Source organism: Mus musculus, chromosome 8, assembly GCF_000001635.26.
Source record: "Mus musculus strain C57BL/6J chromosome 8, GRCm38.p6 C57BL/6J".
Classification (NCBI taxonomy): domain Eukaryota; kingdom Metazoa; phylum Chordata; class Mammalia; order Rodentia; family Muridae; genus Mus; species Mus musculus.
This window is the reverse complement of record NC_000074.6, coordinates 113,560,361-113,585,722: the sequence shown is the minus strand read 5'-3', so window position 1 is coordinate 113,585,722 and position 25,362 is coordinate 113,560,361.

Genomic DNA, 25,362 nt, shown 5'->3' with positions numbered 1-25,362 from the left:
AAATGATGGCAGCTCTTTTCCCCTGCAGCTTCAGTCATAGCAAGGCCTTCCACTGGAAGAAATTAGAGGCCTTTACTGAGGACTGCTGCCATTATTTATGCAATTTTGCTTTATGTAGTTATGTGTTCAGAACTCATCGTGTATGAAACACGAACCGAATTTTATCTTTTTTCCCCATGGATATTCAATTAGCCCAGTATTAGTATTGCAAAGGTAGGCTCTGCATATTTAATTAAGATACAGTCTTTGCCCTACATTTTATTTCCATGTGCATTTACACTCTGATGGCTCTATTCTGATCTATTCCATTTTGTTCCACTTTTCCATGTAGTCCCTTCTGTACTAATACTTTTGCCATGCTGTTGGTACTGGAAGACATGTTTCTATGTGTCCTAGTTATTTTCACATAGTTCAAGAGGAGACTCTCTGTCCCCATCTCCTAGAGCTGCTTAGGTTTGCTTCAGCTCACTTCACCTTCAGAGCTACTGGCAGTCACGGAGTCTCTCGTGTGTTATATCACACAGATACTTCTCCTGTGTCCATATTTATGTATCTATTTTTACCTTATGTGTAAGTGTTTTGCCTGCATGTATGTCTATATGCCAAGTGTGTCCAATGCCCATGGAAGCCAGTAAAGGGCATCAGATCCTCCTCAACTGGAGTTACAGTTGTGAGCTGCCATGCCAGTGACAGGAGCTAAACTCAGGTCATCTGAAAGGGCATTTAGTGCTCTTAACCACTGAGCCATCTCTCCAGTCCCTACTTCTATATTTGAATTGCAATTGTCTGGCTCAACCCAAACTTACAGGATATTCTATTGATAGATGGTACCCAACTTAATTCTATCTGCAACATTAGTTGTGCTTTATTTTTTTATAATACAGTCAAGTTTAAAGGATAAAGGAGCTGTCATCTCTCGTGGGCTTTTCCTGACATTTGTTATTCCAAATTGTATCGGTGTATAATTTTATATAAGAACCAGAGAGGCTGGAGAGATTCTTCAGTCATTAGAAGTTCTTAAAGCTCTTCTCAGCACCCACTTGGTTGTTGGTCATTACCATCTCTAGTTCTAGTTCCAGGGGATCCAACACCTGCTTCTGGCTTCATGGGCACCGGGCACACAAGTAGTGTCCACACATGCAGGTACCACACCCATATACACAAATTACAAGAAGAACTGGTGACTTACATACTCTTTCTCTCTTAGGCCATAGGAAATCAGAGATCCTCTGGATATTTCCCGTTTAAACCATTTATATACGTGGCTGTCAACCTGTGGGTTGTGACCCTCCTTGGGGTTCAAATGACCCTTTCCCAGGGCTCGCATAATACCACGTGAAAACACAGGTAATTATATTGTGATCCATAACAGTAACACAGTTATAGTTATGAAGTAGCAACAGAAATAATTTTATGGTTGGGGGTCGGTACTACATGAGGAATTGTATTAAAGAGGCACAGATTTAGGAAAGTTGAGAACCACTGTTCTATATAATGTTATTGGAAATCTTACTCTATACAAACGACACTTTCCCGTGAATCATCTGCTCTCTGAGGAAATATAGAACTCAATAAGTTGACACTGACCAAAGATTCAAGCGGAGGAAGTATTGGATAGGTTGAGGATGGCTGGGGGGGGGGGGGGGAGTGGTGGTGGGGGGGGGGTGTAAAAACTTTTACACTTCTGCCCCCTGCAGGACAAAGCTAAAACAGCAACCAGTTGTAATTTGGTTAGAGAATGCCATCTGCAACGCAACGATTGCATGGCAAGAGCTCTGAATATCCGAGCCACCTCTCCAGTCCCCAAAGCATAGTTCAATATACGCATACGCCGTGGATCTATCAGATGACAGTAATCTGTATGCCCGTTACCTGCAGTATTTGCAGTTTCTTAGTAGTGAGAACACAACAAATCCTTTCAGTGATTTTTTAAAAAATATTCTATATATTTGAATTTTGACAGGGTCATGCCAGCTCAAAGCGGCCTGAGACTTACGTATGGAGAGGAAGGACGTCTTTGCTTTACTGATTCTTTTGTGATCACCTACACACCAGGATTGCAGGTGTGCATCATATATTACTAGCCACAGTTGTCTTGCTACATATGTCCTGGAGGACCTGCGTGCCCATCACTACTGACCACACCTTCCCCCCTGCTGGGCATCAGTCCCAGGTCTCATCCTCCCCGCAAATCTGCAACTCTGTACTCACTGGACAATTTCTCTCCCTTTTCTGCCCTGCCCTCCATCTAATGACGGGGTTTCTCTGTTTAATTAACTCAACTATTGCCTTTTAAATGCATTTTTAATAGATTCTTTGAGGATTTTTTTATACATGCATAGATAATATTTCATTTATGTTCACTCCATCTCTCTCCCCTCCACCAAATCCTCTCCACTTCATATCTTGTTAGAAACAAATCTGAACACAACGATTGCTGTGCATACAGTGGGTGTGGGGCTTTGGCTTGGTCCAGTGCAGTTAATGGTGGCTGCTCATTGGTCACGAGATAGTAGTGTCTGCTTGACCGGAAGACATTGCTTCACTTTCTGGTGCCATATTTCCACAATATTTCTTGGCCTAGTGGATAGGGTCTGAGTAGTTGTTCCATTTAGGGCGTTACACACGATGGATAAGAACTCTTCCACTGTAACGGCCCTAGTTTTCTTAAGTTTTTTCCTAATTGCGCACATCCCTCAGGGTCCTCTGGGACGCGGATGGTAAATCATAAACTCACAGTCCATGTCGTAAGGAGCTTCCTGCTTTGCGAGTGTGGCAGGCCTGATTTTAGGGGTGACCTCTTGCAAGGTGCGAACTGAAGATTAGCCTGGGAGCGAATGAGTGTCCCACACTCAAGAGTGAGCCACTTAAGGAGAGACATTTGGGCTTCTCTAGATTGACCACTAGATGGCAGGAAAAATCCACGTACCTGCTTCGAAGCGCCAGCCCCGCAACGCGCAACCCCCCTCTTGCTTTGGGTATCTAAGGCCATCAGTTCAGAAATACAGAGGCCTAAGGACCACCGTGGTGGCAGCCCAACCCCATGTAAACACTAGGAATCTGACCCGTCTCTCCCAATAGTCTTTACAGTTAATCTCAACTTCCTACCTATTAGAGCCCATTAGGAGGGGGTGGCCCTCTTTGAGAGCCTATTTCATAAAAGCCCAACTGGCTGTCAGGTATCACATGTGTTTTACTATTTCATTCTTTTATATCTTTCATTATTATTTTATGTTTCCTACCAGAATTTTCTGTGGACGTTATTTGACAACCCAAAGTGACGGATCTCTAATGGTCAGCATTAGAGTATGTCATAGCCTCAGAGAGGAGAGTTGGCCAGGCTTCACAGTCTAGTCAGTCAGGGGCAGCCGGGTACTTCTGTCAGCAACAGCTGCTGTTGGCTGGGTTCTTTCTGGGCACCAGGAATTGCGCTCAGTATTTTATATAGGCAAGTTTTTCTAACTATTCAATGAGCATGCACTCCACGATACATACAGAATATATTTCCCAGGAAAGTATACAATGACCAGAGAATTCAAGGAATTTCCTCAAGGTCGTATTTTTAAGTAAAGTACATGGGTATTTTCTTTCAATGTATGTCTACTACATAGAATTAACGGCGCAGAGCTTGTTGTCAGCGACGTCTAGGCTTTACGAATTCATACGAAAACATCTTGCCCTCTCGACCTGGGGAATGCATCTCATTACTAGCCCACTGGGACGAGCACATTTAGGAAATGGTTTGAGCTGTGCTTCCCTGAGTCAGGGTGACTGTTAAGCTAATCCTTAGGGGTCTACTGTGATGATAGGGAGGCCACTGTGAGCAGAATATTTTGACCCTGGGCTGACCTGCCGGCTCCAATTACAGGACCGTCTTTAGCGTGATGGATGGAGTAGCGACATCATACCTCCCAGCCCGTCCTGTGAGACCAGCTCTTTAACCTCTGCCTCCTCCCCAGGGAAAGGCATAGTTCTGCTCTCCCTCATCTTCAGTGTGTCTCTGATGCCCAAGACCTCCAAGCTACCTGGGGACACAGTGAACCTCATCTTGTGCTATGACAGTCTATTGCTTGGGAAAGAGACTGTCTCTCATTGCTCTGTTTCTAGACCAATTAGGACTCTTGGGCAAATGGAGAAAGCCTGTTTCAGGTGTCTCTGAAGTGTGTCTCATGACAGGCAGGGTGGGAAATACCTGAACCCCAGGAGGCTGGAATTGGGTGCTGCCAGAGCCCAGGAAGCCTCCCTTTGGCTTTTCGCACCCTGTCCCTGCTTCCACATACGTTTTCGTTTTCATGACGCTTGCCTCTGCTCCCAGAGTTTCCTGCTTGTTAGTAAATGTCCTGGCCACCAACAGTTCCACCAATTCCTCTGTCATTTGTTTTGCCTCAGGAGGAAAAGCTGCCCCGGTCGATGTTGGCACACTGTTCACTATTATGCAAGGACCTAAATATTTCTTTGTCTCAGGATGCAGCTGACTTCAGAGGCCCGTGGTTTTGTTTGCCCATTGTGGTGGGGCTGTTCTTGCTCACTTTTAGATAAGGCTGTGTCAGCTCTCCGACCATAACCTGTTCGTTGAAAGGACTTTTAAAGTCAGCTGTAATTCACAGTCCCAGAACTTCGGGGAGGGGGGTGGGCGCAGAATCTGTGTCTTTGGAGATAGAAGAATGCTTTTATTGTTTTTTTTCCCCCTGTTTTCTTTTTAACATCTGTTTTCTTCCTTCCCTCCAACATCGCAGAACAAGGCTTTTCCAGGTCTCATGTGCCTCTTTGACAGCAGAGACTGCTTTAGTTGGCTTTAATGAACACTGTTTCCAGCAGCCCAGATTTGAGAATTTTAGTGTTTTGATTTACAGGCACAATCAAGAACCTACATTATTGAAGTGGGTCTGAACATCAGTGACACTCATGCTAGGCACCAGGGACTCTGGTAGACCCTCAAGTGCCACTTACAAGTGTTGGGGCCTGCTGGCGAGGATGTGGAGAAAGAGGAACACTCCTCCATTGTTGGTGGGATTGCAAGCTTGTACAACCACTCTGGAAATCAGTCTGGCGGTTCCTCAGAAAATTGGACATAGTACTACCGGAGGATCCCGCAATACCTCTCCTGGGCATATATCCAGAAGATGTCCCAACCGGTAAGAAGGACACATGCTCCACTATGTTCATAGCAGCCTTATTTATAATAGCCAGAAGCTGGAAAGAACCCAGATGCCCCTCAACAGAGGAATGGATACAGGAAATATGGTACATTTACACAATGGAGTACTACTCAGCTATTAAAAAGAATGAATTTATGAAATTCCTAGGCAAATGGATGGACCTGGAGGGCATCATCCTGAGTGAGGTAACCCAATCACAAAGGAACTCACACAATATGTACTCACTGATAAGTGGATATTAGCCCAGAAACTTAGTATAACCTGAGATATAAGATACAATTTGCTAAACACATGAAACTGAAGAAGAATGAAGACCAAAGTGTGGACACTTTGCCCCTTCTTAGAATTGGAAACAACCACCCATGGAAGGAGTTACAGAGACAAAGTTTGGAGCTGAGACAAAAAGGATGGACCATCTAGAGACTGCCATATCCAGGGATCCATCCCATAATTAGCCTCCAAACGATGACAGCATTGCATACACTAGCAAGCGTTGGCTGAAAGGACCCAGATATAGCTGTCTCTTGTGAGACTAGGCTGGGGCCTAGCAAACACATAAGTGTATGCTCACAGTCAGCTATTGGATGGAGCACAGGGCCTCCAATGGAGGAGCTAGAGAAATTACCCAAGGAGCTAAAGGGAACTGCAACCCTATATGTGGAACAACAATATGAACTAACCAGTATCCCGGAGCTCTTGTCTCTAGCTGCATATGTATCAAAAGATGGCCTAGTCAGCCATCACTGGAAAGAGAGGCCCTTTGGACTTGCAAACTTTATATGCCCCAGTACAGGGGAACGCCAGGGCCAAAAAGGGGGAGTCGGTGGGTAGGGGGTTGGGGGGTGGGTATGGGAGACTTTTGGGATAGCATTGGAAATGTAAACGAGGAAAATACCTAATTAAAAAAAAGGAAAAAAAAAACAAGTGTTGGGGGCCTCAGCTATTGGTCTTTTCTTCCTTGTCCCCTCTGCATGCCCACTGGGTGTACTGAGAGTGGTCTATGCCTTTTGTCCACTTGTTTGGGGATTAGGAAAAAGCACCAGAGACCAAACAACTAGAATCAGAGCCAAGCTCCCAGAGGGCTCTCTGAGTATCCCTGCTGCTTCCTCATCTTCTCTGTCCCTGTACCCCAATAAGTGTGTCTGGAGAGCTTAAGGCCAGGGATTGAGAAGAGCTGTGGTCTGTCCCATGGTGAGACATCTGTGCCTTGACCAGGAGGGAGGACAAGTGATGTGTTTTGTTTCCTGTATGCTTATGCTTCTACGGGAAATGGGCTCAAAGAGTGAGAAAGGTAATTTGACAAAGGGAAGGAGAAAAGAAGGAGGGAAGGAAGGAAGGATTGGCAGTGGTTTGAGCATAAGGTCATGAATGTGTCCTGTGGACCAAGGAGAGTCAACAAAGAACTTGTCTTGCGTATCCATTCTGGTCTTGTTTTTATAACTGTCAGCATAACACGACAAAAATCAATTTCAGGTGGATGGTGAGTCAAATACAGGAAGTAAAACAATCGAGACTCTGGAGTGTCGTGGAGGAGGTTCTCTTTAGGACTCTGTGGTGACAACTGGCTCTCTAATGGGAAACGCCCACACGCTCATATTCACTAAGTCAGCACTGCTCCAAGTGCATGTCTCAATTTTCCGCACATACAGTCCAGTGAGGTGAGAGTGATTTGCTACTCCCAACTCTCGGAGAATCAAGATTCCCTGTCTGGCTGACTTTGTAAAGAACGTGGGTGTGTGCTGAGGAGGGCTATTTCTGTATAACATATAGATTATGCTATACATACATATGCCTTTTTTTCCTGTGACCAGGCTGAAGGGCTTGAGATTTCTCATTTCAAGCTACAAGTTAACTGCAATGATAGCTGTAGTTAAAAATCAAGCATTTGTTTTAAAAAATTATATATTAATTAAAATTACTTATTTATTTTAGTGTGTGTGTGTGTGTGTACGTACAGGTGTATGCATTCCACAATGGTGTGTGTGGAGGCCAGGGAACAACTTGTGGGAGTTAGTTTTCTCCTACCACGTGAGTTCCTGGAATCAAACTCAAGACATTGTGTATGGAGGCAAGGCAAGTCCCTTTATCTACTGAGCCTTTGAGCCAACAACAAATCAAGCTTCTTTTAAAACAAAGTGTTCAGTATATATTTAAATGAAGGTTAAAAAGTCTTCCTGATGTCAGGGGTTGAGCAAGCTCAATCCTTAGAACAGTCCTGTGAGGCCTATAGAGTTATGCCCATTCTTCTCTCCTTGGTAAAACGGACTGATAGAGAATTTTAACATGACACCAAAGATGATAAGTAGCCACTGGAGGAGCCACGACTGCTATCTGGGTAGACCTGTTCACCATTAGTCTGTGTAACAAAAAGAGATAACTGGTCCTAGATGATCTAGCAGCTTTTGATGGCATATCCTCCTCACCACATCCCTGTAGGGCCAACCTAGCTTCCCTCACCAGAATCCTGGGGTTCCCATATTCCATCCTTTCAGTTGCTTTCTAAGGAGTAATTTTCTAAGTAAATGGACAACCGGGCTGGATTTCCTTGGCTTTGGGACTTTCGCCAGTCTGCTTTCCATGGCCTGTGTTAGTGGCCATAGAACACCATGCTTGGTGTCTCCGGCAGGTGAAGAGCGTTACTTCTAGAAACAGATGGAGATATTTGGTTGTATCAGAGTCATAGCATCAGAACAGCTGGCAAACAGATACATAGTATATTTTTTTTTACGACTTTAGGAAACACTTTGCTTTATTGTTTTCCATTCTACCTCATACCCAAATAACCGGATCGGAGATGAAGAGGATGCTAATGATAAAGACCGTTTGTCCTTCCCTTGGATATAGAACATCAAGTATTTCTCCTTTCCTTCTATCCCATGTGATTATATAACACAACACACACCTTTCTTTAAGTATGGCCCGCCCCATAAGAATCATTGTTGTAATTAAAAAAAAAAAAAAACCCACTACAACCAAAAGCAATTTCTAGAAGGAAGGATTTCTTTGGGGTGACAGTTCCAGGGGGATAAGAGTGGTGGAAATCATGGTGGGAATCTAGGGCAGCAGGCAGCAGGCATGGTGGCTGGAGCAGGAAGCCAAGAGCTCAGATTTTAACTATAACGTGAAGGAGAGAGCAAACCGGAAGTCGGGTGAGGCTTCTAATCTCAAAGCCTGCTCTTAGTGACATAGTTCTTCCATCAAGGCTGTATTACTCGAACCTCCCCAAACAATGCCACCATTAGCTGCCTGAGATTATGGGTGGAGGGGGGGGGGAGCATCTTTCATTAAAAATGCCTCTCCCTCCATCCTTCCCCCTGCTCTGCTATTGCCACTAACTCTCTCATGCCAATGTATGAGATGGTCCCAGTTTCCCTGTGATTGACAGGTAATTCTATGAGCTCTCTGTTTTTTTTTTTTAATTAGGTATTTTCCTCGTTTACATTTTCAATGCTATCCCAAAGGTTCCCCCATACCCACCCACCCCCAATCCCCTACCCACCCACTCCCCCTTTTTGGCCCTGGCGTTCCCCTGTACTGGGGCATATAAAGTTTGCAAGTCCAATGGGCCTCTCTTTGCAGTGATGGCAGACTAGGCCATCTTTTGATACATATGCAGCTAAAGACAAGGAGCTCTCTGGTTTGATAACTTGATTTTTAAACAAATGATGATATGTTCAGTGCAATGGTAACTGAGGTTTTGGAAAATTCTGAAGGAGTACAGTTGTTGTACCGCGATCCGCCTCTCTGCTCAGGGGAGGCAGAACAAAGTCTGAACCCGTGGTCCACACTCGCTGATCTCCTTCTGAACCCGTGGTCCACACTCGCTGATCTCCTTCTGAACCCGTGGTCCACACTCGCTAATCTCCTTCGCCAGACCGGAAGGGGAGGCAGCAGAGTCTGCGAGGAAAGCCGTGGTTCTCAGTCTTTTCCATGGGTGCTCAGGCACCTCTGTTGTACTACTGAGAGTCTGGAACTAGGTCAGGGGCAGTACTAGGTCTATGCTTCCCTTAGTGCATCCGCACACATGACAAGAAGGGGAGCCCAGGGCAAGTGGAACGGGGTCTGATTGGGAAGGAGTGCTGCCGGGCTGGAGAGTGAAGAATAAAAATTTTTACTGAACTCTTCTTCACCCCAGAGCCCGACCCCTCCCATCTAGAGATTGTTCCCGGAACACTCCTGAACTCTTCACCCCAGAATACATTCCTGAACTCCTCACCCTAGAGTTCGAACCCTCCCAACTAAAAAACTGTTCCAAGAACATTTTTGAGATAAGGGCCTCCTGGAACAACCTCAAAATGAACCGGGTACATTGCCAAATGATAGGACATGACCCCTTAGTTACGTAGATTCCCTTGGCAGAACCCCTTGTCCCTTGGCAGAACCCCCTAGTGATGTAAACTTGTACTTTCCCTGCCCAGCTCTCCCCCCTTGAGTTTTACTATATAAGCCTGTGAAAAATTTTGGCTGGTCGTCGATTCTCCTCTACACCACTAGGTGCATGAGTTTCGACCCCAGAGCTCTGGTCTATGTTCCATGTGCTTTCTTGCTGTTGTTCTATTAAATCTTGCCTTCTACATTTTGAGTACGGTCTCAGTGTCTTCTTGGGTCCGCGGCTGTCCCGGGGCTTGAGTGCTTGAGTGAGGGTCTCCCTTCGGGGGTCTTTCATTTTGGTGCATTGGCCGGGAATCAGCGCGACCACCCAGAGGTCCTAGACCCACTTAGAGGTAAGATTCTTTGTTCTGTTTTGGTCTGATGTCTGTGTTCTGTTTCTAAGTTTGGTACGATCGCAGTTTCAGTTTTGCGGACGCTCAGTGAGACCGCGCTCCGAGAGGGAACGCGGGGTGGATAAGGATAGACGTGTCCAGGTGTCCACCGTCCGTTCACCCTGGGAGACGTCCCAGGAGGAACAGGGGAGGCCCAGGGACGCCTGGTGGACCCCTTTGGAGGCCAAGAGACCATTTGGGGTTGCGAGATCGTGGGTTTGAGTCCCACCTCGTGCCCAGTTGCGAGATCGTGGGTTCGAGTCCCACCTCGCGTTTTGTTGCGAGATCGTGGGTTTGAGTCCCACCTCGCGCCTTGTTGCGAGACCGTGGGTTCGAGTCCCACCTCGCGTTTGGTCACGGGATCGTGGGTTCGAGTCCCACCTCGTGCAGAGGGTCTCAATCGGCCGGCCTTAGAAAGGCCATCTGATTCTTTGAGTTGCTTGTGGTCGACGCAGAGTCGCCGCCGTTTCTGGTTTCTTTTTTGTCTTAGTCTCGTGTCCGCTCTTGTTGTGACTACTGTTTTTCTAGAAATGGGACAATCTGTGTCCACTCCCCTTTCTCTGACTCTGGAGCATTGGAAGGAAGTGCGGGTCAGAGCCCACAACCAGTCGGTGGAGGTCAGAAAGGGTCCGTGGCAGACCTTTTGCGCCTCCGAGTGGCCAACGTTTGGAGTGGGCTGGCCACCTGAGGGTGCTTTTGACTTGTCACTAATCGCCGCCGTCAGGCGAATTGTTTTTCAGGAGGAAGGGGGTCACCCTGATCAGATCCCCTACATTGTGACCTGGCAGAATCTTGTCCAATTCCCACCTCCATGGGTCAAGCCTTGGACCCCAAACTCTTCGAAGCTGACGGTAGCGGTTGCCCAGTCTAATGCAGCCGGAAAGTCCGGCCCATCAGCACCCCCCAAGATCTATCCAGAGATTGACGACCTCCTCTGGATGGACTCCCAACCTCCCCCTTACCCCTTGCCCCAACAGCCACCTGCAGCTGCCCCACCACAGGGACCAATAGCGAGAGGGGCTCAGGGACCGGTGGGGGGGACTCGGAGTCGCCGAGGCCGAAGCCCCGGGGAGGAAGGGGGGCCAGACTCAACAGTTGCCTTGCCACTCAGAGCACATGTAGGAGGGCCAGCACCAGGACCTAATGATCTCATTCCTTTACAGTACTGGCCTTTTTCCTCTTCTGATTTATATAATTGGAAAACTAACCACCCTCCCTTCTCAGAGAACCCCTCTGGACTTACTGGGCCCCATCAACCCACTTGGGATGATTGTCAGCAGCTTTTGCAGGTTCTTTTTACCACAGAAGAAAGAGAAAGAATCCTGATGGAGGCGAGAAAAAATGTTCTGGGAGAGGACGGCACACCCACTGCCCTCCCCAACCTCGTTGACGAGGCTTTTCCCTTGAACCGCCCCAACTGGGACTACAACACCGCGGAAGGTAGGGGACGCCTCCTTGTCTATCGCCGGACTCTAGTGGCAGGTCTCAGAGGAGCTGCTAGACGGCCCACCAATTTGGCTAAGGTAAGAGAGGTCTTGCAGGGGCAGACTGAACCACCCTCAGTCTTCCTTGAGCGTCTAATGGAGGCATATAGGAGATACACCCCTTTTGACCCCTTGTCAGAGGGGCAGAGAGCCGCTGTAGCCATGGCCTTCATTGGTCAGTCCGCTCCCGACATTAAGAAAAAGCTGCAAAGGCTGGAGGGGCTCCAAGATCATACGCTCCAAGATTTAGTAAAAGAAGCAGAGAAAGTCTATCATAAGAGGGAAACAGAAGAAGAGAGGCAGGAGAGAGAGAAGAAAGAAATGGAGGAGAGGGAAAATAGACGGGATCGCCGTCAGGAGAGAAATTTGAGTAAAATTTTGGTCGCAGTTGTAAATGATAGACAGTCAGGAAAAGGTAAAACAGGGCTACTGGGCAACAGGGCAGTGAAACCGCCAGGTGGCAGAAAGATACCACTGGAAAAAGACCAATGCGCCTATTGCAAAGAGAAAGGACACTGGGCTAGAGATTGCCCTAAAAACCGGGAGCGATCCAAGGTCCTGACCCTAGAAGATGATTAGGGAAGTCGGGGCTCAGACCCCCTCCCTGAGCCTAGGGTAACTTTGTCCGTGGAGGGGACCCCTGTCAACTTCCTGATAGACACCGGAGCAGAGCATTCAGTACTCACTAACCCCCTAGGCAAGCTAGGCTCCAAAAAGACCATGGTAATTGGAGCCACTGGTAGTAAATTTTACCCCTGGACGACCAAACGAGCTCTTCAGATAGACAAGAATATAGTGACCCACTCCTTTCTGGTGATACCTGAGTGCCCTGCTCCCCTCTTGGGGCGCGATCTGCTAACCAAACTAAAGGCTCAAGTCCAATTTACTTCAGAAGGCCCACAAGTAAGCTGGGAAAAGGCCCCTGTTGCCTGCCTTGTCCTCAACACAGAGGAAGAGTACCGGTTGCATGAAGAACAACCCAAAAATGCAGTCTCTTCAGGTTGGCTAACTGTGTTCCCCAATGTCTGGGCAGAACAAGCAGGAATGGGGTTGGCTAAACAAGTGCCTCCGGTTGTGGTAGAACTTAAAGCTGACGCCACCCCCATTTCGGTAAAACAATACCCCATGAGCAAGGAAGCTAGAGAAGGCATCCGGCCTCATATCCAGAGGTTGCTGGGCCAAGGAGTTTTAGTGGCCTGTCAGTCCCCCTGGAATACACCACTTCTGCCGGTTCGAAAACCAGGGACCAATGACTATCGCCCGGTACAAGACCTCCGGGAGGTTAACAAAAGGGTCCTGGACATTCACCCCACAGTCCCGAACCCGTACAATTTATTAAGCTCTCTCCCACCTGAGAGAACATGGTATACAGTTCTGGACTTAAAAGATGCCTTCTTTTGCCTGCGTTTGCACCCTAAGAGTCAGCTCCTGTTTGCTTTTGAATGGAGGGACCCAGAGGGCGGACAGACTGGTCAACTAACTTGGACTAGGCTACCACAGGGGTTCAAAAATTCCCCCACCCTGTTTGACGAGGCCCGCCATCGGGATCTCGCGCCTTTTCGCGCTCGAAACCCTCAGCTTACCCTACTACAGTATGTGGATGATCTCTTGGTCGCGGCGGCCTAGAAGGAGCTGTGTCACCAGGGAACTGAGAGGCTCCTCGCAGAACTGAGTGACTTGGGGTATCGAGTTTCGGCTAAAAAGGCACAAATCTGTCAAACTGAGGTAACCTACCTGGGGTATACCCTCCGAGGGGGCAAAAGATGGCTCACAGAGGCCCGGAAGAAGACTGTTATGATGATCCCATCGCCAACTACCCCACGGCAGGTACGTGAGTTTCTGGGGACTGCTGGCTTTTGTAGACTCTGGATTCCAGGCTTTGCAACCCTAGCAGCACCTCTATATCCTTTGACTAAGGAAGGGGTTCCTTTCGAGTGGAAAGAAGAACACCAAAGAGCTTTTGAGGCTATCAAGTCGTCTCTAATGACTGCCCCCGCGCTAGCATTACCAGACTTGACTAAGCCTTTCGTCCTATATGTGGACGAGAGAGCGGGTGTAGCCAGGGGAGTGTTGACACAAGCACTGGGACCCTGGAAGAGACCTGTAGCCTATTTGTCAAAAAAATTAGATCCTGTTGCTAGTGGATGGCCCACATGTCTGAAAGCTATTTCAGCAGTAGCCCTGTTGATCAAAGATGCTGACAAATTGACAATGGGACAACAGGTGACTGTTGTGGCCCCTCATGCCTTAGAAAGTATCGTGCGGCAGCCACCTGACAGATGGATGACAAATGCCCGAATGACACACTATCAGAGCCTGCTGCTAAATGAGCGTGTAACCTTTGCGCCCCCTGCCATCCTCAACCCAGCTACCCTTCTCCCTCTAACAAATGATTCCGTCCCAGTACATCAATGTATGGACATCCTCGCTGAAGAAACTGGGACCAGAAGTGACCTGACTGACCAACCCTGGCCTGGAGCTCCCAGTTGGTACACGGACAGCAGCAGTTTCCTGATAGAGGGGAAGCGAAAGGCTGGAGCTGCGGTGGTAGACGGGAAAAAGGTAATTTGGACAAGCCCTTTGCCTGAAGGAACGTCGGCACAAAAGGCTGAACTTATAGCGCTTATACTAGCCCTCCGAGAGGCTAAAGGTAAGATCGTTAACATCTACACTGACAGCCGCTATGCTTTTGCTACCGCACACATCCATGGGGCCATCTACAGGCAGCGAGGGCTATTGACCTCGGCTGGTAAAGACATTAAAAACAAAGAAGAAGGACTCGAGCCCCGGGCTTCCTTGCCAGCAGAGTCTTGCCCAACACCCGCAAGGGCCCACACGGGACTCCCCACGGGACCCTAAGACCTCTGGTGAGTGGAACACAGCGCCTGCCCCAATCCAATCGTGGGGAACTTGAGACTGCTGTACATAGGGAAGCAGGCTACCCGGGCCTGATCTAGGGCACAAGTCCCTTCCGCTCGACTCGAGACTCGAGCCCCGGGCTTCCTTGCCAGCAGAGTCTTGCCCAACACCCGCAAGGGCCCACACGGGACTCCCCACGGGATCCTAAGACCTCTGGTGAGTGGAACACAGCGCCTGCCCCAATCCAATCGCGCGGAACTTGAGACTGCGGTACATAGGGAAGCAGGCTACAAGGGCCTGATCTGGGGCACAAGTCCCTTCCGCTCGACTCGAGCCCCGGGCTTCCTTGCCAGCAGAGTCTTGCCCAACACCCGCAAGGGCCCACACGGGACTCCCCACGGGACCCTAAGACCTCTGGTGAGTGGAACACAGCACCTGCCCCAATCCAATCGTGGGGAACTTGAGACTGCGGTACATAGGGAAGCAGGCTACCCGGGCCTGATCTGGGGCACAAGTCCCTTCCGCTCGACTCGAGACTCGAGCCCCGGGCTACCTTGCCAGCAGAGTCTTGCCCAACACCCGCAAGGGCCCACACGGGACTCCCCACGGGATCCTAAGACCTCTGGTGAGTGGAACACAGCGCCTGCCCCAATCCAATCGCGGGGAACTTGAGACTGCGGTACATAGGGAAGCAGGCTACCCGGGCTTGATCTGGGGCACAAACCCCTTCCGCTCCACTCGAGCCCCGGGCTACCTTGCCAGCTGAGTCGCCTGACACCCGCAAGGGCCCACACAGGATTCCACACGTGATCCTAAGACCTCTAGTGAGTGGAACACAACTTCTGCCAGGAGTCTGGTTCGAACACCAGATATCTGGGTACCTTCCCTGCAAGAAGAGAGCTTTCCTGCAGAGAATACTCTACCCACTGAAACCAAGGAGAGTGCTACCCTCCCAGGTCTGCTTATAGAGGCTAACAGAGTCACCTGAAGTACAAGCTCTTAACAGAGACAACTATAACAGCTAGCTTCAGAGATTACCAGATGGCGAAAGGCAAACGTAAGAATCCTACTAACAGAAATCAAGACCACTCACCATCATCAGAACGCAGCACTCCCACCCCACCTAGTCCTGGGCACCCCAACACAACCGAAAATCTAGACCCAGATTTAAAAGCATTTTTCATGATGATGATAGAGGACATCAAGAAGGACTTTCATAAGTCACTTAAAGAATTACAGGAGAGCACTGCTAAAGAGTTACAGGCCCTTAAAGAAAAGCAGGAAAACACAGCCAAACAGGTAGAAATCATTAAAGAAAAACAGGAAAACACATCCAAACAGGTGATGGAAATGAACAAATCCATACTAGAACTAAAAGGGGAAGTAGACACAATAAAGAAAACCCAAAGCGAGGCAACGCTGGAGATAGAAACCCTAGGAAAGAGATCTGGAACCATAGATGCGAGCATCAGCAACAGAATACAAGAAATGGAAGAGAGAATCTCAGGTGCAGAAGATTCCATAGAGAACATCGACACAACAGTCAAAGAAAATACAAAATGCAAAAGGATCCTAACTCAAAACATCCAGGTAATCCAGGACACAATGAGAAGACCAAACCTACGGATAATAGGAATTGATGAGAATGAAGATTTTCAACATAAAGGGCCAGCTAATATCTTCAACAAAATAATAGAAGAAAACTTCCCAAACATAAAAAAAGAGATGCCCATGATCATACAAGAAGCCTACAGAACTCCAAATAGACTGGACCAGAAAAGAAATTCCTCCCGACACATAATAATCAGAACAACAAATGCACTAAATAAAGATAGAATATTAAAAGCAGTAAGGGAGAAAGGTCAAGTAACATATAAAGGAAGGCCTATCAGAATTACACCAGACTTTTCACCAGAGACTATGAAAGCCAGAAGAGCCTGGACAGATGTTATACAGACACTAAGAGAACACAAATGCCAGCCCAGGCTACTATACCCGGCCAAACTCTCAATTACCATAGATGGAGAAACCAAAGTATTCCACAACAAAACCAAATTCACACAATATCTTTCCACAAATCCAGCCCTTCAAAGGATAATAACAGAAAAGAAGCAATACAAGGACGGAAATCACGCCCTAGAACAACGAAGAAAGTAATCATTCAACAAACCAAAAAGAAGACAGCCACAAGAACAGAATGCCAACTCTAACAACAAAAATAAAAGGGAGCAACAATTACTTTTCCTTAATATCTCTTAATATCAATGGACTCAATTCCCCAATAAAAAGACATAGACTAACAGACTGGCTACACAAACAGGACCCAACATTCTGCTGCTTACAGGAAACCCATCTCAGGGAAAAAGACAGACACTACCTCAGAGTGAAAGGCTGGAAAACAATTTTCCAAGCAAATGGAGTGAAGAAACAAGCTGGAGTAGCCATTTTAATATCGGATAAAATCGACTTCCAACTCAAAGTTATCAAAAAAGACAAGGAGGGACACTTCATACTCATCAAAGGTAAAATCCTCCAAGAGGAACTCTCAATTCTGAATATCTACGCACCAAATGCAAGGGCAGCCACATTCATTAGAGACACTTTAGTAAAGCTCAAAGCATACATTGCACCTCACACAATAATAGTGGGAGACTTCAACACACCACTTTCTTCAAAGGACAGATCGTGGAAACAGAAACTAAACAGGGACACAGTGAAACTAACAGAAGTTATGAAACAAATGGACCTGACAGATATCTACAGAACATTTTATCCTAAAACAAAAGGATATACCTTCTTCTCAGCACCTCACGGGACCTTCTCCAAAATTGACCATATAATTGGTCACAAAACAGGCCTCAATAGATACAAAAATATTGAAATTGTCCCATGTATCCTATCAGACCACCATGGCCTAAGACTGATCTTCAATAACAACATAAATAATGGAAAGCCAACATTCACGTGGAAACTGAATAACACTCTTCTCAATGATACCTTGGTCAAGGAAGGAATAAAGAAAGAAATTAAAGACTTTTTAGAGTTTAATGAAAATGAAGCCACAACGTATCCAAACCTATGGGACACAATGAAAGCATTTCTAAGAGGGAAACTCATAGCTCTGAGTGCCTCCAAGAAGAAACGGGAGACAGCACATACTAGCAGCTTGACAACACATCTAAAAGCCCTAGAAAAAAAAGGAAGCAAATTCACCCAAGAGGAGTAGACGGCAGGAAATAATCAAACTCATGGGTGAAATCAACCAAGTGGAAACAAGAAGAACTATTCAAAGAATTAACCAAACGAGGAGTTGGTTCTTTGAGAAAATCAACAAGATAGATAAACCCTTAGCTAGACTCACTAAAGGGCACAGGGACAAAATCCTAATTAACAAAATCAGAAATGAAAAGGGAGACATAACAACAGATCCTGAAGAAATCCAAAACACCATCAGATCCTTCTACAAAAGGCTATACTCAACAAAACTGGAAAACCTGGACGAAATGGACAAATTTCTGGACAGATACCAGGTACCAAAGTTGAATCAGGATCAAGTTGACCTTCTAAACAGTCCCATATCACCTAAAGAAATAGAAGCAGTTATTAATAGTCTCCCAACCAAAAAAAGCCCAGGACCAGATGGGTTTAGTGCAGAGTTCTATCAGACCTTCAAAGAAGATCTAATTCCAATTCTGCACAAACTATTTCACAAAATAGAAGTAGAAGGTACTCTACCCAACTCATTTTATGAAGCCACTATTACTCTGATACCTAAACCACAGAAAGATCCAACAAAGATAGAGAACTTCAGACCAATTTCTCTTATGAATATCGATGCAAAAATCCTCAATAAAATTCTCGCTAACCGAATCCAAGAACACATTAAAGCAATCATCCATCCTGACCAAGTAGGTTTTATTCCAGGGATGCAGGGATGGTTTAATATACGAAAATCCATCAATGTAATCCATTATATAAACAAACTCAAAGACAAAAACCACATGATCATCTCGTTAGATGCAGAAAAAGCATTTGACAAGATCCAACACCCATTTATGATAAAAGTTTTGGAAAGATCAGGAATTCAAGGCCCATACCTAAACATGATAAAAGCAATCTACAGCAAACCAGTAGCCAACATCAAAGTAAATGGAGAGAAGCTGGAAGCAATCCCACTAAAATCAGGGACTAGACAAGGCTGCCCACTTTCTCCCTACCTTTTCAACATAGTACTTGAAGTATTAGCCAGAGCAATTAGACAACAAAAGGACATCAAGGGGATACAAATTGGAAAGGAAGAAGTCAAAATATCACCTTTTGCAGGTGATATGATAGTATATATAAGTGACCCTAAAAATTCTACCAGAGAACTCCTAAACCTGATAAACAGCTTCGGTGAAGTAGCTGGATATAAAATAAACTCAAACAAGTCAATGGCCTTTCTCTATACAAAGAATAAACAGGCTGAGAAAGAAATTAGGGAAACAACACGCTTCTCAATAGTCACAAATAATATAAAATATCTTGGCGTGACTCTAACTAAGGAAGTGAAAGATCTGTATGATAAAAACTTCAAATCTCTGAAGAAAGAAATTAAGGAAGATCTCAGAAGATGGAAAGATCTCCCATGCTCATGGATTGGCAGGATCAACATTGTAAAAATGGCTATCTTGCCAAAAGCAATCTACAGATTCAATGCAATCCCCATCAAAATTCCAACTCAATTCTTCAACGAATTGGAAGGAGCAATTCGCAAATTTGTCTGGAATAACAAAAAACCTAGGATAGCAAAAAGTCTTCTCAAGGATAAAAGAACTTCTGGCGGAATTACCATGCCAGACCTAAAGCTTTACTACAGAGCAATTGTGATATAAACTGCATGGTACTGGTATAGAGACAGACAAGTAGACCAATGGAATAGAATTGAAGACCCAGAAATGAACCCACACACCTATGGTCACTTGATCTTCGACAAGGGAGCTAAAACCATCCAGTGGAAGAAAGACAGCATTTTCAACAATTGGTGCTGGCACAACTGGTTGTTATCGTGTAGAAGAATGCGAATCGATCCATACTTATCTCCTTGTACTAAGGTCAAATCTAAGTGGATCAAGGAACTTCACATAAAACCAGAGACACTGAAACTTATAGAGGAGAAAGTGGGGAAAAGCCTTGAAGATATGGGCACAGGGGAAAAATTCCTGAACAGAACAGCAATGGCTTGTGCTGTAAGATCGAGAATTGACAAATGGGACCTAATGAAACTCCAAAGTTTCTGCAAGGCAAAAGACACCGTCAATAAGACAAAAAGACCACCAACAGATTGGGAAAGGATCTTTACCTATCCTAAATCAGATAGGGGACTAATATCCAACATATATAAAGAACTCAAGAAGGTGGACTTCAGAAAATCAAACAACCCCATTAAAAAATGGGGCTCAGAACTGAACAAAGAATTCTCACCTGAGGAATACCGAATGGCAGAGAAGCACTTGAAAAAATGTTCAACATCCTTAATCATCAGGGAAATGCAAATCAAAACAACCCTGAGATTCCACCTCACACCAGTCAGAATGGCTAAGATCAAAAATTCAGGTGACAGCAGATGCTGGCGTGGATGTGGAGAAAGAGGAACACTCCTCCATTGTTGGTGGGAGTGCAGGCTTGTACAACCACTCTGGAAATCAGTCTGGTGGTTCCTCAGAAAACTGGACATAGTACTACCGGAGGATCCAGCAATACCTCTCCTGGGCATATATCCAGAAGATGCCCCAACAGGTAAGAAGGACACATGCTCCACTATGTTCATAGCAGCCTTATTTATAATAGCCAGAAGCTGGAAAGAACCTAGATGCCCCTCAACAGAGGAATGGATACAGAAAATGTGGTACATCTACACAATGGATTACTACTCAGCTATTAAAAAGAATGAATTTATGAAATTCCTAGCCAAATGGATGGACCTGGAGGGTATCATCCTGAGTGAGGTAACACATTCACAAAGAAACTCACACAATATGTATTCACTGATAAGTGGATATTAGCCCCAAACCTAGGATACCCAAGATATAAGATATAATTTGCTAAACACATGAAACTCAAGAAGAATGAAGACTGAAGTGTGGACACTATGCCCCTCCTTAGATTTGGGAACAAAACACCCATGGAAGGAGTTACAGAGACAAAGTTTGGAGCTGAGATGAAAGGATGGACCATGTAGAGACTGCCATATCCAGGGATCCACCCCATAATCAGCATCCAAACGCTGACACCATTGCATACACTAGCAAGATTTTATTGAAAGGACCCAGATGTAGCTGTCTCTTGTGAGACTATGCCGGGGCCTAGCAAAGACAGAAGTGGATGCTCACAGTCAGCTAATGGATGGATCATAGGGCTCCCAATGGAGGAGCTAGAGAAAGTAGCCAAGGAGCTAAAGGGATCTGCAACCCTATAGGTGGAACAACATTATGAACTAACCAGTACCCCGGAGCTCTTGACTCTAGCTGCATATATATCAAAAGATGGCCTAGTCGGCCATCACTGGAAAGAGAGGCCCATTGGTCGTGCAAACTTTATATGCCCCAGTACAGGGGAACACCAGGGCCAAAAAGGGGGAGTGGGTGGGCAGGGGAGTGGGGGTGGGTGGATATGGGGGACTTTTGGTATAGCATTGGAAATGTAAATGAGTTAAATACCTAATAAAAAATGGAAAAAAAAAAGAAAAAAAAAAGAAAAAAAATGATACCTAAACAGTAAAAAAAAAAAAAAAAAAAAAAAAAAAAAACAAAGAAGAAATTCTGGCCCTGCTGGAAGCCATACATGCACCTAAGAAGGTAGCCATCATCCACTGCCCCGGCCACCAAAGAGGAGAAGACTTGGTGGCCAGGGGCAACCGAATGGCAGACTCAGTAGCAAAACAAGTTGCTCAAGGGGCCATGATCTTAACTGAAAAAGGTGATCCGCCCAAAAGCACTGAGGACGAGAGGTATAACATAAAAGAGCTATGGTGGACCAGAGATCCCTTCCCATATTTTTTTGAAGGAAAAATAGAATTAACTCCCGAAGAAGGAATAAAATTTGTGAAAGGACTACACCAATTCACCCACCTGGGAGTTGAAAAAATGATGAGACTAATTAAAAATTCCCGATACCAAGTCCCCAACCTGAAGTCAGTGGCTCAAAAGATTATAGACTCCTGCAAACCATGTGCATTCACTAATGCAACTAAAGCCTACAGAGAACCTGGAAAGAGACAACGGGGAGACCATCCTGGAGTGTATTGGGAGGTAGACTTTACTGAAGTTAAACCTGGAATGTATGGTAACAAGTATCTGTTAGTATTTGTAGACACCTTTTCAGGATGGGTCGAGGCATTTCCCACTAAAACAGAGACTGCCCAGATTGTGGCCAAGAAGATCCTTGAAGAAATCCTGCCAAGATTTGGAATCCCTAAGGTAATCGGGTCCGACAATGGACCAGCCTTTGTTGCCCAGGTAAGTCAGGGCTTGGCCACTCAGTTGGGCATCGATTGGAAATTACACTGTGCTTACCGCCCTCAAAGCTCAGGACAGGTAGAGAGGATGAATAGGACCTTAAAAGAGACCTTGACTAAATTAGCCATTGAGACCGGCGGAAAAGACTGGGTGGCTCTCCTTCCTCTTGCGCTCTTCCGAACCCGAAACACCCCTGGTCGTTTCGGGCTCACTCCTTTTGAAGTTCTGTATGGAGGACCTCCCCCCTTAATGGAAGCTGGTGGAACATTAGTTTCCGACTCTGACCCTGTCTTACCCTCCTCTTTGCTTATTCATTTAAAGGCCCTAGAAGTGATTAGGACCCAGATTTGGGACCAACTGAAAGCAGCCTATACCCCAGGGACCACCGCAGTACCCCACGGGTTCCGAGTTGGAGACAAAGTCTTGGTCAGACGGCATCGAACCGGCAGCCTTGAGCCACGGTGGAAGGGACCCTATTTGGTGTTACTGACAACCCCTACTGTGGTAAAAGTTGACGGAATCGCCTCCTGGATCCACGCCTCCCACGTCAAGAGGGCCGCCAGCCAAGATGAAGAAAACCACGACGACAATTGGACAGTGGCAGCCACTGACAATCCTCTTAAGCTTCGTCTGCGTCGCAGGCGCCACTCTAGACCTAGGGAACCTTAACCCTCATGCTCCAATTCAACAGTCCTGGGAGGTGCTTAATGAAAAGGGAAACATTGTATGGGCAACCACTGCAGTCCATCCCCTCTGGACTTGGTGGCCTGATCTCACGCCTGACGTCTGTAAGTTAGTGGCAGGATCCCCCAATTGGGACCTCTCAGATCATACTGATCTTAGCAACCCACCCCCTGAGGAGCGGTGTGTCCCAAATGGGATAGGGAGCACATATGGGTGTTCGGGGCAGTTCTACCGAGCTAATCTTAGAGCTGCACATTTTTATGTTTGCCCTGGTCAGGGTCAGAGCAAAAGGCTTCAACAAGAATGCGGGGGGGGGGGGGGCATCAGATTACTTTTGTGGTAAATGGACATGTGAAACGACAGGGGATGCTTACTGGAAGCCCTCCTCTAAATGGGACCTAATCACGGTAAAACGAGGTAGTGGCTATGATAAGTCAAATGAAGGAGAAAGAAACCCCTATAAATATCAAGAGAGTGGGTGCGCTTTTAAAAACAGAGCACCCTCAGGACCATGCAAAGATAAATACTGCAACCCCCTACGTATAAGGTTCACCTAGAACGGAAAACAACACCGTCTAAGTTGGCTTAAAGGAAATAGGTGGGGTTGGCGAGTATACATTCCACTAAGAGATCCTGGGTTCATTTTCACGATCAGACTGACAGTGAGAGACCCGGCAGTGACACTCGTAGGGCCCAACAAGGTCCTTATAGAACAGGGCCCCCCAGTCGTACTGGCTCCCCCAAAGGTCCCGACTGTACCAGCTCCACCAACTCCACAGCCCAACACAGTGGTACCCTCCCTAGGAACTAATACTCTCCTCATAAAGCCTACCTTGGCTTCCCCACCGCCCCTAGGAACAGAGGACCGTCTGGTCAGTCTAGTCCAAGGAGCTTTTTTAGTTCTGAATAGAACTAACCCTAATATGACTCAATCATGCTGGTTATGCTATGCCTCTAGCCCCCCTTATTATGAAGGAATAGCTCAGATCAGGACTTATAATACTATTTCAGATCATTCTCAATGCCTTTGGGGAGAAAACAGAAAGTTGACTCTAGCAGCAGTTTCAGGAGGAGGGCTTTGTCTGGGCCGGGTACCTCAGGATAAAGGGCACCTCTGTAATCAGACCCAGAACATCCAGTCTAGCAAAAGTGGTCAGTATTTGGTACCTCCCCTAGACACAGTGTGGGCTTGCAATACCGGTCTCACTCCTTGTGTGTCTATGTCTGTTTTTAATAGTTCCAAAGATTTCTGCATTTTGGTTCAGCTTATTCCCAGACTCTTGTATCATGATGATAGCTCTTTTTTAGATAAATTTGAACATCGGGTCCGCTGGAAAAGAGAACCCGTTACCTTAACTTTGGCAGTTCTATTAGGATTGGGAGTAGCAGCTGGAGTAGGTACAGGAACCGCTGCCTTAAATAAGACCCCCCAATACTATGAAGAACTACGTGCAGCTATGGATATTGATCTTAGAACTATAGAACAGTCTATAACCAAATTAGAAGAATCTTTAACTTCCCTGTCCGAAGTGGTGCTACAAAATAGAAGGGGATTAGACTTATTATTCCTTAAAGAAGGAGGACTCTGTGCTGCCTTAAAAGAAGAATGTTGTTTTTATGTTGACCATTCAGGAGTAATCAAAGATTCTATGGCTAAACTTAGAGAACGCTTAGATATACGTAAAAGAGAAAGAGAAAGCCAACAAGGATGGTTTGAAAGCTGGTTTAATAAGTCCCCTTGGCTCACCACTCTCCTCTCCACTATAGCAGGACCTTTAATTACACTTATGCTTTTGCTTACTTTTGGCCCATGCATCCTTAATAAGTTAGTAGCTTTTATTAGAGAAAGGATAAACGCAGTCCAAGTTATGGTACTAAGGCAACAATATCGGGTCCTTCAGGAGGTTGAAAACTCGCTCTAAGATTAGAGCTATCTCCTAGAAGAAGTGGGGAATGAAGAATAAAAATTTTTACTGAACTCTTCTTCACCCCAGAGCCCGACCCCTCCCATCTAGAGATTGTTCCCGGAACACTCCTGAACTCTTCACCCCAGAATACATTCCTGAACTCCTCACCCTAGAGTTCGAACCCTCCCAACTAAAAAACTGTTCCAAGAACATTTTTGAGATAAGGGCCTCCTGGAACAACCTCAAAATGAATCGGGTACATTGCCAAATGATAGGACATGACCCCTTAGTTACGTAGATTCCCTTGGCAGAACCCCTTGTCCCTTGGCAGAACCCCCTAGTGATGTAAACTTGTACTTTCCCTGCCCAGCTCTCCCCCCTTGAGTTTTACTATATAAGCCTGTGAAAAATTTTGGCTGGTCGTCGATTCTCCTCTACACCACTAGGTGCATGAGTTTCGACCCCAGAGCTCTGGTCTATGTTCCATGTGCTTTCTTGCTGTTGTTCTATTAAATCTTGCCTTCTACATTTTGAGTACGGTCTCAGTGTCTTCTTGGGTCCGCGGCTGTCCCGGGGCTTGAGTGCTTGAGTGAGGGTCTCCCTTCGGGGGTCTTTCAAGAGGAGAGGGCCTTCCTCCGGAGTTTTAGGTGTGGCTCTTTAAGACTAAGGCCTTCCCTGTGGGGATTCTTAATAAGGTAGCTCTCTGAGACTGATCCTTCCTTGTTCATACTGGTTTATCTGATAGTGGCTGTGACCCAGGTGGGGTGAACCAGGGATTAAATATCTTTTTGCAGGAAGGAAGACCTAGGAAGGGGAGCTCATTGGCTCACGGCTCAGGGTTACCCAGATATCTCATTAGCATGAAGAACAACGCCAAGTGTTTATTCGATGTGACTGATTATCATGGCCCTTCACGGGTGTGTCCTGGTTATGCCATTTCAGAGCAGAGAGAGGAGGGAGGGAAGGACTCCACTCCTGCCCTTCTCAATCCCGAAATTCCCGGGGTCTGA